This window comes from Phoca vitulina, unplaced genomic scaffold (genome assembly GCF_004348235.1).
Source record: "Phoca vitulina isolate PV1807 unplaced genomic scaffold, GSC_HSeal_1.0 scaffold318, whole genome shotgun sequence".
Classification (NCBI taxonomy): Eukaryota; Metazoa; Chordata; class Mammalia; order Carnivora; family Phocidae; genus Phoca; species Phoca vitulina.
The window spans coordinates 24,364-35,291 of NW_022590005.1; the positions used below are offsets into that span (position 1 = coordinate 24,364).

General features: G+C 61.0%; 1 long non-coding RNA gene across 1 annotated transcript; it reads right to left on the reverse strand.

Annotated features, from left to right (window-relative positions):
- Positions 1-3,196: 3,196 nt before the first annotated feature.
- On the reverse strand, positions 3,197-5,432 carry LOC116629156. Its single transcript, XR_004298709.1, has 3 exons — positions 5,318-5,432; positions 4,474-4,585; positions 3,197-3,478 (listed from the first exon to the last, which is right to left on the reverse strand). It is a non-coding gene; the product is annotated as an uncharacterized LOC116629156 (long non-coding RNA).
- Between the last annotated feature and the right edge of the window lie 5,496 nt (positions 5,433-10,928).

Sequence of the window (10,928 nt, forward strand, 5' to 3'; positions counted from 1 at the left end):
GGACACAGGTGAATAAAGCCAGGCCCGCCGCTTCTACCTACCGGGCACGCTGGCCAGGGCCCCCACGGAAGCACAGCTCCAGAGCTGAGCTGAGCCAACCAGGAGTCCCTGTCCCTCCCTGGACACCACATCGTGCCCAGGCAGCTGCGACACACGTGGGGCAGCAAGGGCAGAAGATGCCAGCCCGGGGGAGAACAAGCCCTTGGGGACGGCGCCGGACAGAGGCTACAGGACAGACCAGGCCTGAGCCTGAGGCCCGCGCGGGCAGGGGGCAGGAGGGAGCAAGACTGGGGCGCCATCCCTGCAGAGGGCCCCGGAGTAGGACAGGCAGATGGCACCAGGAAAAGGAGCACCAGGACTCCATCCTGCTAGGGGCAAACCGGCCCGGGACCCTGCCCCACTAAGAAAATCCCTGGAGGACACGCCCCCCCCCCCCCCCCCCCGGCCCCCCCCCCCCCCCCCCCGCCTCCTAGGAGGAGACAGGGAGGGGTGCAAGGTCTGGGCCCTCAGCCGGGCTCTACACACAGGTTGTGAAGGCCTGGTGACCCGTCCAGAGCCAGCAGAGGTGGTGGGGGCTCAGCCCCACCAGGCCCCACGCCTGAGCCCTGTTTGCCAGCAGGCGCCCGGAGCAGAGGAGCGGTCCCGGCCACACACCCTCCCCAGGCTGGCCCCATCTCCTCTACTAAGTCTAGGGAGGGGAGCGCTGGTCACCCCAGTCTGGAGCAGCCCCCCGTCCTGCAGGTCCTGTCCGGTCTGAGTCCAGGCAGGGCAAGGCAGGCGGATGGCCCAGCTGACCACCGCCCCCCCCCCCACCACAGCCAGCCCCCACCCCTGGCCCAGCCACACCTCTGCACCTGACCCTCCCTGTTGCCTGTTGCCACCACCCACCCCGCCCCCCCCACCAGAGGCTGGAAGGGGACTGGGGTGAGGAAAGGGGAGCACTGGCTCTTCAGGGTGGGTGGGGCTGCCACTCACCCGAGACGGGGAGTCCGTCCCAGCACTTCAACAAGGGGAACATTAGCCTGGGGACCTTTGGGGTTCCCGTGGGGCCACCCGGCACGGGTGGCCTCACCCCACTCCAGAGCACAGGGCCAAGGTGCTCCAGGGCAGCCCCCACCCCCGGAACCCCGACGGAGCCCGTGGGATGAGGATGGGGTGGCCGCTAAGACAGGGTCGGCGAGCATGCAGGGTGACAGGTGCCAGCCACAGGGACCTCAGGTGCGCTCTGCAGCTCTGGACGGCCTCCTCCCACTCCCACTCCCCCTCCCACTCCCGTGGGCCCAACCCAACCGCCGACAGGTCCCCCCCGAGGGCGGGGTCTCCTCCTCCGGTGGCAGGTACTACGTCCAGGGCAGGGCGTTACCCAGCAGGGGGCCCGCGGTCCCGCTGCTCAGAGGTTGGGCTGGCTTGGCCACCTCTTCCCCTCCCCGTGGGGCTGTCTCTGAAGGTGTCCCCGAGGCAGCCATGAGGCCACGGCCAGGGGCCGAGGGCTGAGGAAAGCACTGCACAGTGGGTGGGGTTGGGGGGTTGCCCTTGGGTCAGCACACCTGCCGAGGACAGGCCGGGCAGAGAGCGTGAGGTCCAGGCTTGGGCCCTGAAGGTGGGTGGGCAGGTGGGCGGGGACAGGATCTGGCGGCTGGGGAGTGCGCCCACCCGCAGAGCAGGCCACGAGGGGGAGCCCCTGTGCAGCTGGGTCGGGGGAGACTCTGCACCCATCCAGCCCTCCTGAGCCCTCCTGGGCAGGTGGCCTGTGCGGGAAGACTACAGGGAAGCCGGGCCCTCCTCGCTGTGCCTCCTGCCCAGGGCCGAGGGACAGGAAGGTGGCTCAGCTCAGGCACAGGCCAGGGGGATGGCGAGGACACCGGTCAGAGGGCCCGGGCTACGCGGGGCCTGAGTGTCTGTCTCCAGGGGAGCCGTCTTCAGGACCATGCGGCCCGACACCCCGGCGGAGGAGGGATGTCCCCCAGGAGCCACGACCCCACGGTCCCCGCCGAGGCAAGGCCCAGCAAGCCACGCCCCGGTCTCTCTGCTTCTGCTCCCCGGAGACGCAGAGCCAGGCTCCCCCGAGACCCACTGTCCTGGGGTTCAAACAGCACAGGGCGGCCCCAGACGGTGCCAGGAGCTGCCGCCAAGGGCCCTCCCTGGCATTGCCCAGCAGCGAGAGCCAACAGGGAAAGCACCGCCCCCAGAACCCGTGTGACCAATTCAGAGCTCCCGAGCACTCGAGTCCGAGCGTGTCATCGCAAAGTCATCTCTGAGTCCCAGCCCGGAAGGATGGGGCGGGCACTTCTCCGGGGAAAGGAGATGCCACCGGGCTCCCGTGGCCACAGTGGGGGCTCCTTCGCTGGACCGACAGCTGCGCCTCCACCCGCCCCCCCCCCCCCCCCCCCCCCCCGGCACTGGGAGCTGGTGCCTGCCACCACCTGAGCCGCCAGAGCCCAGCACGTGCCTGACACCGTCGGTGACGAAAAGGGGCCTGCCCCTCTCCGCCCCCCGCCCCCACCCACTTGCCAGCTGCACGGAGGAGGCTGGAGGGCAGGGGAGGAGAGGGGAGTGGGGGGCAAGAGCAGGGGCCACACCTGTGCGCACAGAGAGGCGACCCCTACCTGCCTCAGGCAGGGCGAGCTGCCCCCGCCCCCCTCCCCGGGGAAGGAGAGGACACGACGACACGGGGGCAGCACGGAGCCACCGGGCGGGGACGGTGGAGGTCCGGAGCCTCCCGCCTCCCGGGGGCCCGGGTGGGGGCCTCACAGCTCACCGGGCGGTGCTGCTGGGCGGGCTGCTGGGGTGGGAAAGCGCTTGCTGCCCCCGGGGCCAGGACTGCCACCAGGCCTGGCAGCCCCTGTGCAAAGGGCAGAGAGCACACTCCTTGGGCGTTGTGGGCCACACACGAGCTCTGCTGCACATTCTGCTTTCTTACTCTGGCGTTCTGCGTGTTCTGTTTGCAACCCTTCAGAGACGGAAGAGCTGGCTCGGTCGGTTGAGCGTCCCACTCCCGGGTTCGGCTCAGGTCATGATCCCAGGGTCCTGGGATGGAGCTCCGTGTGGGGCTCCGTGCTCTGCGGGGAGTCCGCTTGAGGATTCCCTCTCTCTCCCTCGCCCCCTGCCCCTCCCCCCACGTGCGTGCGCATGCTCCCTCTCTCAAATAAAGCAATCTTAAAAAAAAGAAAAAAAAGGAAAAGCCTGGAAGGTCCGATGACACAAAAACTAAAATTGTCTGCCTGACCAAACACAAGCCCCAAACCACAAAGTCAAGGGACAAGTGACAAAGTGGGGGGGGAAAATAGCAGCAAGATGTGACTCAGGGCCCATTTCACGAACATACAGAGAGCTTGAAGCAGTCCACGAGGAAAAGCCCGATGACCCAGTAAGTAAAGGGGGTCGAGGAGGCGAACACGGAAAACGAAAGCCAAAGGCTGCTCCATCCGATCCCACGGCCAGGACTCGCGCAGGGGCTGCGGTCCCAGAGTTGCTCCTTCTGGGGACAAACGGTGGCCAGTGACTGGCCTCGCGCTTCATTCACCTGCCGCTCCGACTAGACAACATGCCACCACGGAACCAAACAAACACCAACCACCAGCAAGGCCGGCCAAAGCGGGAGGGCGGTGGTGTGGGGCATGGAGCAGGTCTGGGAAACATCGGCCAGGAGCCGGGAGACCACCTTGGTGAAGAAAGGCAGCGGCTTCCCACCAGCTAGAGGGCCGACCGCACGCACAGACCAGACAACTGTCAGGGCCGTTCTCGGGCAGACAGCCCCCTGTGCGGTCTCCAAGCTCCCCGCCACTCCCCCCTCCCCCAAATCCACGTTCTGGATCTCAGGGCCCATGTTCCTTTCCCATCCCCGAGCCCAGCCTTTGGGTCTTTCCTCTGTCTCATCAGAGAGTTCTTTCCATCCCCACTCCCGGGCCCCGAGCTGGTCTCCACCCCCCTCTCCAGATGTTACCAGCCCCAGTCTGGGAATTCCCGAGCACCTGGACAAAGCTTGACACCTTTCTCCCGCCTGGGCTGTGGGCGGTGCCCTGCAGCCCACCTAGGCAGGAAAGGGTGACTGCCACTCCATGGGAAGTCCCTGATCCCTCGAGGGCTAGCACCCTCCCGGCATCTGCCAGACCCGTGGGGACTCTGCAAAGGAGCCAGCCCCAGGGAGGGCAGGGAGCACACACACACACACACACACACCTAGGAGTCTCAGGCCTCCAGAGCACTGCTTCTCACGGCGGGGGCGCGGGGCGTGGGGGGGGGGGTGGAGCAGAGGGGACGGTCTCAGACCAGCCGCCAGGAGCTTGTTAGAGGCACCCATTCTCAGGCCCCACCTCAGATCTGCAAGATCAGAGACTCCGGGGTGGAGCCCAGAGTTTGAACAAGCCCTCCAGGTGTTCCCATGCAGCCCTCCAGCGTGAGAACCACCGGGACGGATGGTTCCTGATCGCACCCACTTCTAGAAAGGCTAGGAGCTTTCTCTGCTGGGCTCACCTTGACTGACCTCCCCAGGTGAGAGGCAGGCAGGCACAGCTGAGGATCCCAACCACAGGTGGTCCTGGAGCAAGGATGTGCTTGAGCAGGACTTCCTCCCAGGGGGCCACACCTGTCGAGTGACATGGGAAAGACTTTGTTACTTTCCCGCTGTCCCCACCCACAGAAGTGGGGACAGATACCTCTGGTGAACACCACCTTCCCGGGTACTGGCCCCAGCTCTGCCTCGTTTTCCTGGATACTAGGCGTGTGTGTGTGTGTGTGTGTGTGTGTGTGTGTAGGCGTGTGTGTGTGTGTGTGTGTGTGTGTGTGTGTGTGTGTTGCTGGGATCTTGGGATCTATGCTTTACAGAGAAACGTCCCATACACGCTCAGGGGCACTGGAACACACAGTGGGCCGGGCAAGGAATGTGTGTGTGTGTTGGGGGGGGGCTGGAGGGGGGCAGGGTCACAATCTGGGCCCTGGGAGGGTGGAAGTGCCCAGGAGCGCACAGCAAGGCCGCTCTCAGAGGCCAGGACTGGGAGGGGCTGGAGACGGAGTGACGGAGCCCTTTGTCATCCCGGTGGGGTCGCCGCCCTCCCTCCCTCCCTCCCCCATCACTAGGCCCCTGGGGACCCCAATACACTGTCCCTGGCCGTCTAGAGGCCGGACACCCTCAACGGCGTGGGGGCGGCCTGCGGGAAGCAGCGGGAGAGAAGCCCGACGGAGCCCCCCCACCCGCCTCCCGGGGCCTGGACTCGATAGAGGCTCCTCATGGACCTCTCCGCGGAAGAATGGGTAGACCCCCCCCACCCCACCCCGTCCCCAGGTCTCGGGGAACGGGGCCTCCGGCCCGGTCCTGCACCCGGAGGGGCGGAGGGTGGAGCCCAGGGACGGAGGGCGGTGTCGAGAGGGCTGGGGCGTCGTCTAGGCGTGTTGGGCCCCGCCCTGACCGCCCTCGGGTCCGTCTTCTCACGTCCCTCAGCGCGCCTACCGGAAGCTCCGCCCCGCATGTGGCGGGGCACCGCCTTCCGGCCCCCTTCCGGCTAGCTTCGCCAATGACCAAGCTCGGCTCCTGCCGGGACCCGCCCCCAGGCCGCCTGAGGAAGCCCAGCCCCTGTGGCCTGACGGACACTTCCTCTGCCCAATCAAAGCAAGCCGGTCGCCTGCGCGCCCCTCTGGGCTCAGCTCCCGCGGGCTTCTCCCCAGCGGCGGGGCCCTGGGAACTGGCGGACGCCTAGGCTGACGTCCCCGGGAGGGGGAGGAGAGTAGGGACTCTGTGCGGAGTCGCGCAGGTCGTCCTGTCTGTCCACGCCAAGCCCTGCTTGTGTGCTTTTGGTTTGAACTTGTCTCTCGAAGTAAAGAAGCTCGCGGGTAGTGCCAGAGAGACGCCAGGGCGCCTGCCGCAGTTCCCCTAGGGTCAGCGTGTTGCACGCCTAGTTCAGCTGCACACCGGGAAATGGCACGGGTGCCATCCGAGGGCAGCTCCGTGGGAGTTGCATCCGCGCGCGCGCGCCCAGCTCTGCAGTGTCATCACGCGTGCAGAGTCACGTGACTCCCACGGGCGTCCGTGTCCGGTTGGTTCCCTCACGAGGACCCCTCCTGTGGACCTGACATAACCACAGCCTCCTCCCATGTCCTCCCAACCCACGGCAAGCAGTATTGTATTCTCGTCTAGAATTCCGGGTTATTTGAACACTGTTAGGTAGATGGACCCATGCAGTACGCGGAAGGTATCCGTAACCTGGGAGGGGCTTCCCCCCCCACCCCTCCCCTCACATAATGCCCTTGCGATCCACCCAAATCTCTGCATGTATCCATACTTAGTTCTTCCTTCGTGTTGCTAGCTACAGTCCTTGGTGTGGATCCACCAGGCGGCTCAAGCATTCACCTCCTGAAGGACACCTTGCTTGTTCCCAGTTTCAGGCTTCTACAAATACACCTGCTACGACCATTCATGTACAAGTGTTCGTGCGATCCTAAGTTTCTATTTCTTTGGCATAAATGCCCGAGGGAGGGGCGCCTGGGTGGCTCAGTCGCTAGGCGTCCGTCTTCCGCTCGGGGGTCGTGATCCCAGGGTCCTGGGATCACGAGCCCCGTCGTATCGGGCTCCCTGCTTGGTGAGCCTGCTTCTCCCTCTCCCTCTGCCTGTTGCTCCCCCTGCTTGTGCTCTCTCTCTGTCAAATAAATAAATACGATTTTTAAAAGTAAATAAATGCCCAAGGGTACAATCGCTGGGTCCTGTGCAGACGGGTGCTTAGCTTTAATGATTTTATCTTTTTTTCTTTTTTTTTTTTGAGATTTTATTTGCTTATTTGACAGAGAGAGACACAGCGAGAGGGAACACAAGCAGGGGGAGTGGGAGAGGGGGAGAAGCAGGCTTCCCGCTGAGCAGGGAGCCCGACGCTGGGCTCGATCCCAGGACCCTGGGATCATGACCTGAGCCTGAGCCAGAGGCAGACGCTTAACGACGGAGCCACCCAGGCGCCCCCAAAGATTTTTATCTTTTTAAAGGAATCCCTACAGTACCCAACGTGAGGCTCAAACTCACGATCCCGAGATCAAGAGTCCCATGCTCTTCCGACTGAGCCAGCCGGGGGCCCCTGGATGCTTTGCTCTAAAAGGAACTGCCAAATTGCCTCCCACCGGCTGTACCATTTTCCATTACTACCCTGCATGTTTTTACAGCACATAATTGAAATTTTTTACAAAGCAACATTATTTTAAGACACATTGTTAACAGTTGTTTCTCTCTTCTAACTATATTCTTCTAATGGAATCACCAACATAGTTATTCACAGTTTTACACCCTACACATTTATTTTATTGTATTTATTTATTTTTCCACGTTTCATTGTGACTTTCTTTCCCTTAGCAATCGGTCTTTGAAAAACCTCCCACGTCTGTAAACAAATGCCTAGCTCATTTCTTCTCTGGCCGCGTGGTATTTGATAGCATACGTGTACCGTCATTTACATAACGAGTCCCCAGATGATGGTACTTTTACCTTTTCTCGCTCTCTCTCCGCAATTCACCTTGGCGCTGCAACTTCCCACTGTGAACGTGTGTCCATCTCCCTCTAGGATAACGACCTCTAAGTGGAATTGCCAGGTTCAAAACCTACGGGCCTTTAAAATGTTGAGAGACACCAAGGAATTGCCTCCCCGAAAAAGGCACACTTGTCCTACACTAGGGCTGTTAGTTCTTTGTTACGTATGTTGCAAAGCTCTTCCCTCAGTGTGTCTTTTGCCTTGAAAGACTAGGCTTGTTGGTTTGGGCCGTCAAGAAATTGTACACTTTTTTTAAGATTTTATTTCTAAGTGATCTCTACACCCGACACGGGGCTCGAACTTACAACCCCGAGATCCAAGAGCCGCATGCTCTACCGACTGAGCCGGCCAGGCGCCCGGAAGTTAGACCTTTTCAGATAACCAAATGTATTAAATTCTCAACTGATGATTTCTGGGTTGCGTATCTTGGGCACAAAGGCCTCCTCCCACGTGTGAGGACCGTGAGGAGACTCGGGACAGAATTGACGAGTCCCTGTTGCCAACTCCTCCGTGACCCAGGCCGGCAGGTTGACCCGCTGGTCCAATCCCTGTGGCCCTGGACAGTTGGCCGCGGGATCCGGAGCTGCCTGGCTAGGTCCGGGCGGGGGTGGGGGGGTGGGGGGGGGGGCGGGGGGCGGGGCCGCTCTGACACCAGCTGCTGCCGTCCAGGGATGCCAGTCCAGTCTGAGAGAAAGGCAAGGAAATGTGTAATGAGAAAAGGTTAGTTACGCCGTTTCAATGCATAGGTGGCCCGCAGGTAAGCGAGAGACACCCCTGGGGAAGCAGAGCACATGAGAACAGAGGAGGGAGCAGGGATGCGGCTGGGGCTGTGTGCAGGGGCTGCCGGGTTGGGTTTCCGCGGTGCTAGGAGTAAGGGCTTTCAGAAGGTGAGAGAGCAGAACGGAGATCCCGCCTAAAATCAGTGTTCTTGGGGCGCCTGGGTGGCTCAGTCGGTTCGGTGCCCGCCTTTGGCTCAGGTCATGATCCCGGAGTCCGGGGATCGAGGCTCCCGTGGGGCTCCCTGCTCGGTGGGGACTCTGCTTCTCCCTCTCCCTCAGCCGTCCCCCCCACCCCCCACCCCCTGCTTGTGCTCTCTCTCCGTCAAATAAATAAAATAAAACCTTTAAAATAAATAAGTAAATAAATAAAACCAGTGTTCGTGAAGGGCGACCTCGGCGGGCCGAAGGAAGGACAGGGATATAAAAAGAAGTGGGTCTGAGTGAGCGGGGGAAGAACCCTCCCACGCCAGTCCTAGTATCCACGAACAGGGGCTGCCTTCCCCCGGCTGGCTGCAAGCTGAGGGGCTTCAGTGAACCCCTGGCTGAGAGAGGAACTGCCCCCCTCCACACCCCCACCACCCCCATCGTGGTAGTCCTGCTGGGCTCCTGGCAGAGCAAACCCACCCTCCCCGGAAGAGGATACCTCACCCCAGGCTTCGCTCACCCAGGACTCCCCGGGGGGCCCAGCTGAAGATGGGTCAGTGACCTCCAATTGAAGACACCGCCCACGCTCCTGGACAATCCGCAGGTCTGTCAAAGACGGGACTGGCCCTACCGACATTCCCCAGGGTGTGACTCTCAGAGGCCAGAGAACGTAATTTCGGTAACGGCTGTGAGCGTTTGCCGTGGGCCTAGACTCCCCCCATCCCATCCTCCGGGCAGCCCTAGGAGGCTGTTAGCGGTGTCAGCCCCATTGTCCAGGTGAGGAAATGAGGAAAACACCACAGATGGGTTGAGCGGCTTCTTCTGAATCACTTGCTAGCAGGTGGCTGAGGCAGGGTGTGGATCAAGGACATTGGGCTTCGAGCCTGACCCCTTTTTGTGGGCTGTGCTCTACAGTCTGGCTCGCTCCCTCATTTGGAGATTCCTGGGGCACGTGTGGCACATCAGTATGTCCTGAAGGCATGAGAGGTGAGCCCAGGTGAATCTCCCCCTGGCGGGCCTTGGGTCAGCACACAAAAAAGGGAGGAGGGTGAGAAAGAGAACCACCTTCTGTTCTGGGGCTTCATGGGGGGGGGGGGGGGGGGGGGGGGGGGGACTTCGAAACAGGGACTGGCATTACCTTTGAATTCTCATGAGATCAGAGAGCGGCGCTCTCGGATATTTACGTATCGTTTGCATTGTTGTGACAGAAAGCTACTCCGACTCCCCAGATCTTCCATAGCCTCTGAGATACAACAACATAAAGACACAGGAGAAGCATTCGAGTCCCACACCAGGATGGAGTCCCGCATGAGCTCCCGGCTCAGCGGGGTGTCTGCTTCTCCCTCCGACCCTTCCCTCTCTCGTGCTTTCTCTCTCTCGCTCTCTCTAGCTCTCAAATAAATCAATACCACCTTTATATAATAATAATAATAATAAAATAAAAACAAGAAAAGCGTCCAGGCAGGTTTGAAAAAGAACTTTAGAAGTAAAGAAACACTGTCATTGAAATAAAAAATCCCAACAGATGGATTAAATCACAGATAGGTGCCGCTGAAGAAAAGATTAGTGACCTGGAAGATGGTGCCTCCGAAATTACCTCCTGCCCTGTTTCCCCTCCCGGTGGATAATGTGGTTTCCTCCTTCCCTGAGAAATTGCAGCAGCCCCTCCTCAGAGGTCCAGGCTCTGGCGCTTCAAGGCCCCCTCATCCTGGCTTCTAGGCTCCTGGTGACACCAACCTGTTCCCCTTGCTCTAGGGGCGGCAGGTTCCTCCCGTATTATCTCCGTGACTCCAGTCGTCCGATCCCTGAGTGACCGACTGCTCATATTCGATCCCCTCTGTTGAGAAACTTTGTCTGTTTCTTGTATCCTGACTCATGCCCGACTGATACAGGATTGGAACTGGGAGTGGTCCCAGAAGATGGACCCACAAAGACGGAGTGTGGGGACGGGTCTGGTCATGCCCTTGGGCTGGAGTGCGGGGCTCGGGTCCTCGCCAACGCGCAGTGGGACGTGAGGCGCCCGTGGCCGGCAGGGACCTCGTAATTTGTCAGGCCCTCACCTGCGGTTAACCGGGACGAAGGGCCCATCCTCAGTAAGCACCCCGGGGAGCCGGAGCGGCCGCTGCCCTGGACTGTCATGGCGCTAGGGATGGCTGTAAAGACTGTGGTGTGGGACGATTCCCGAGTGCACCTGAGAGTGCACAGAGAAAAAAGGACAAGTTCAGGTTCCTTACCTCTCAGCTCAAGTCACCGTATGATAACCAGAGAACTTCCAGGACGGCCCTAAAAATTCGCTCACTTCCTCTACCTGCAAGGGTTGACAGGGCTGAAAATCAAACGCAGCGTTTAGCTGTGTGGGTTACAGAATCCCAAAGTCAGCTGAATTCCCAGCCTGTGTTTCTCATGTGAAAGGTAGGGCGGTGGTTGGAGGAGTGGGACCCTGAAGCCTGGCATTGGGACATCTGGTTGGCCTCAGTTGAAGCTGAGAATGGGGGTGCCACCA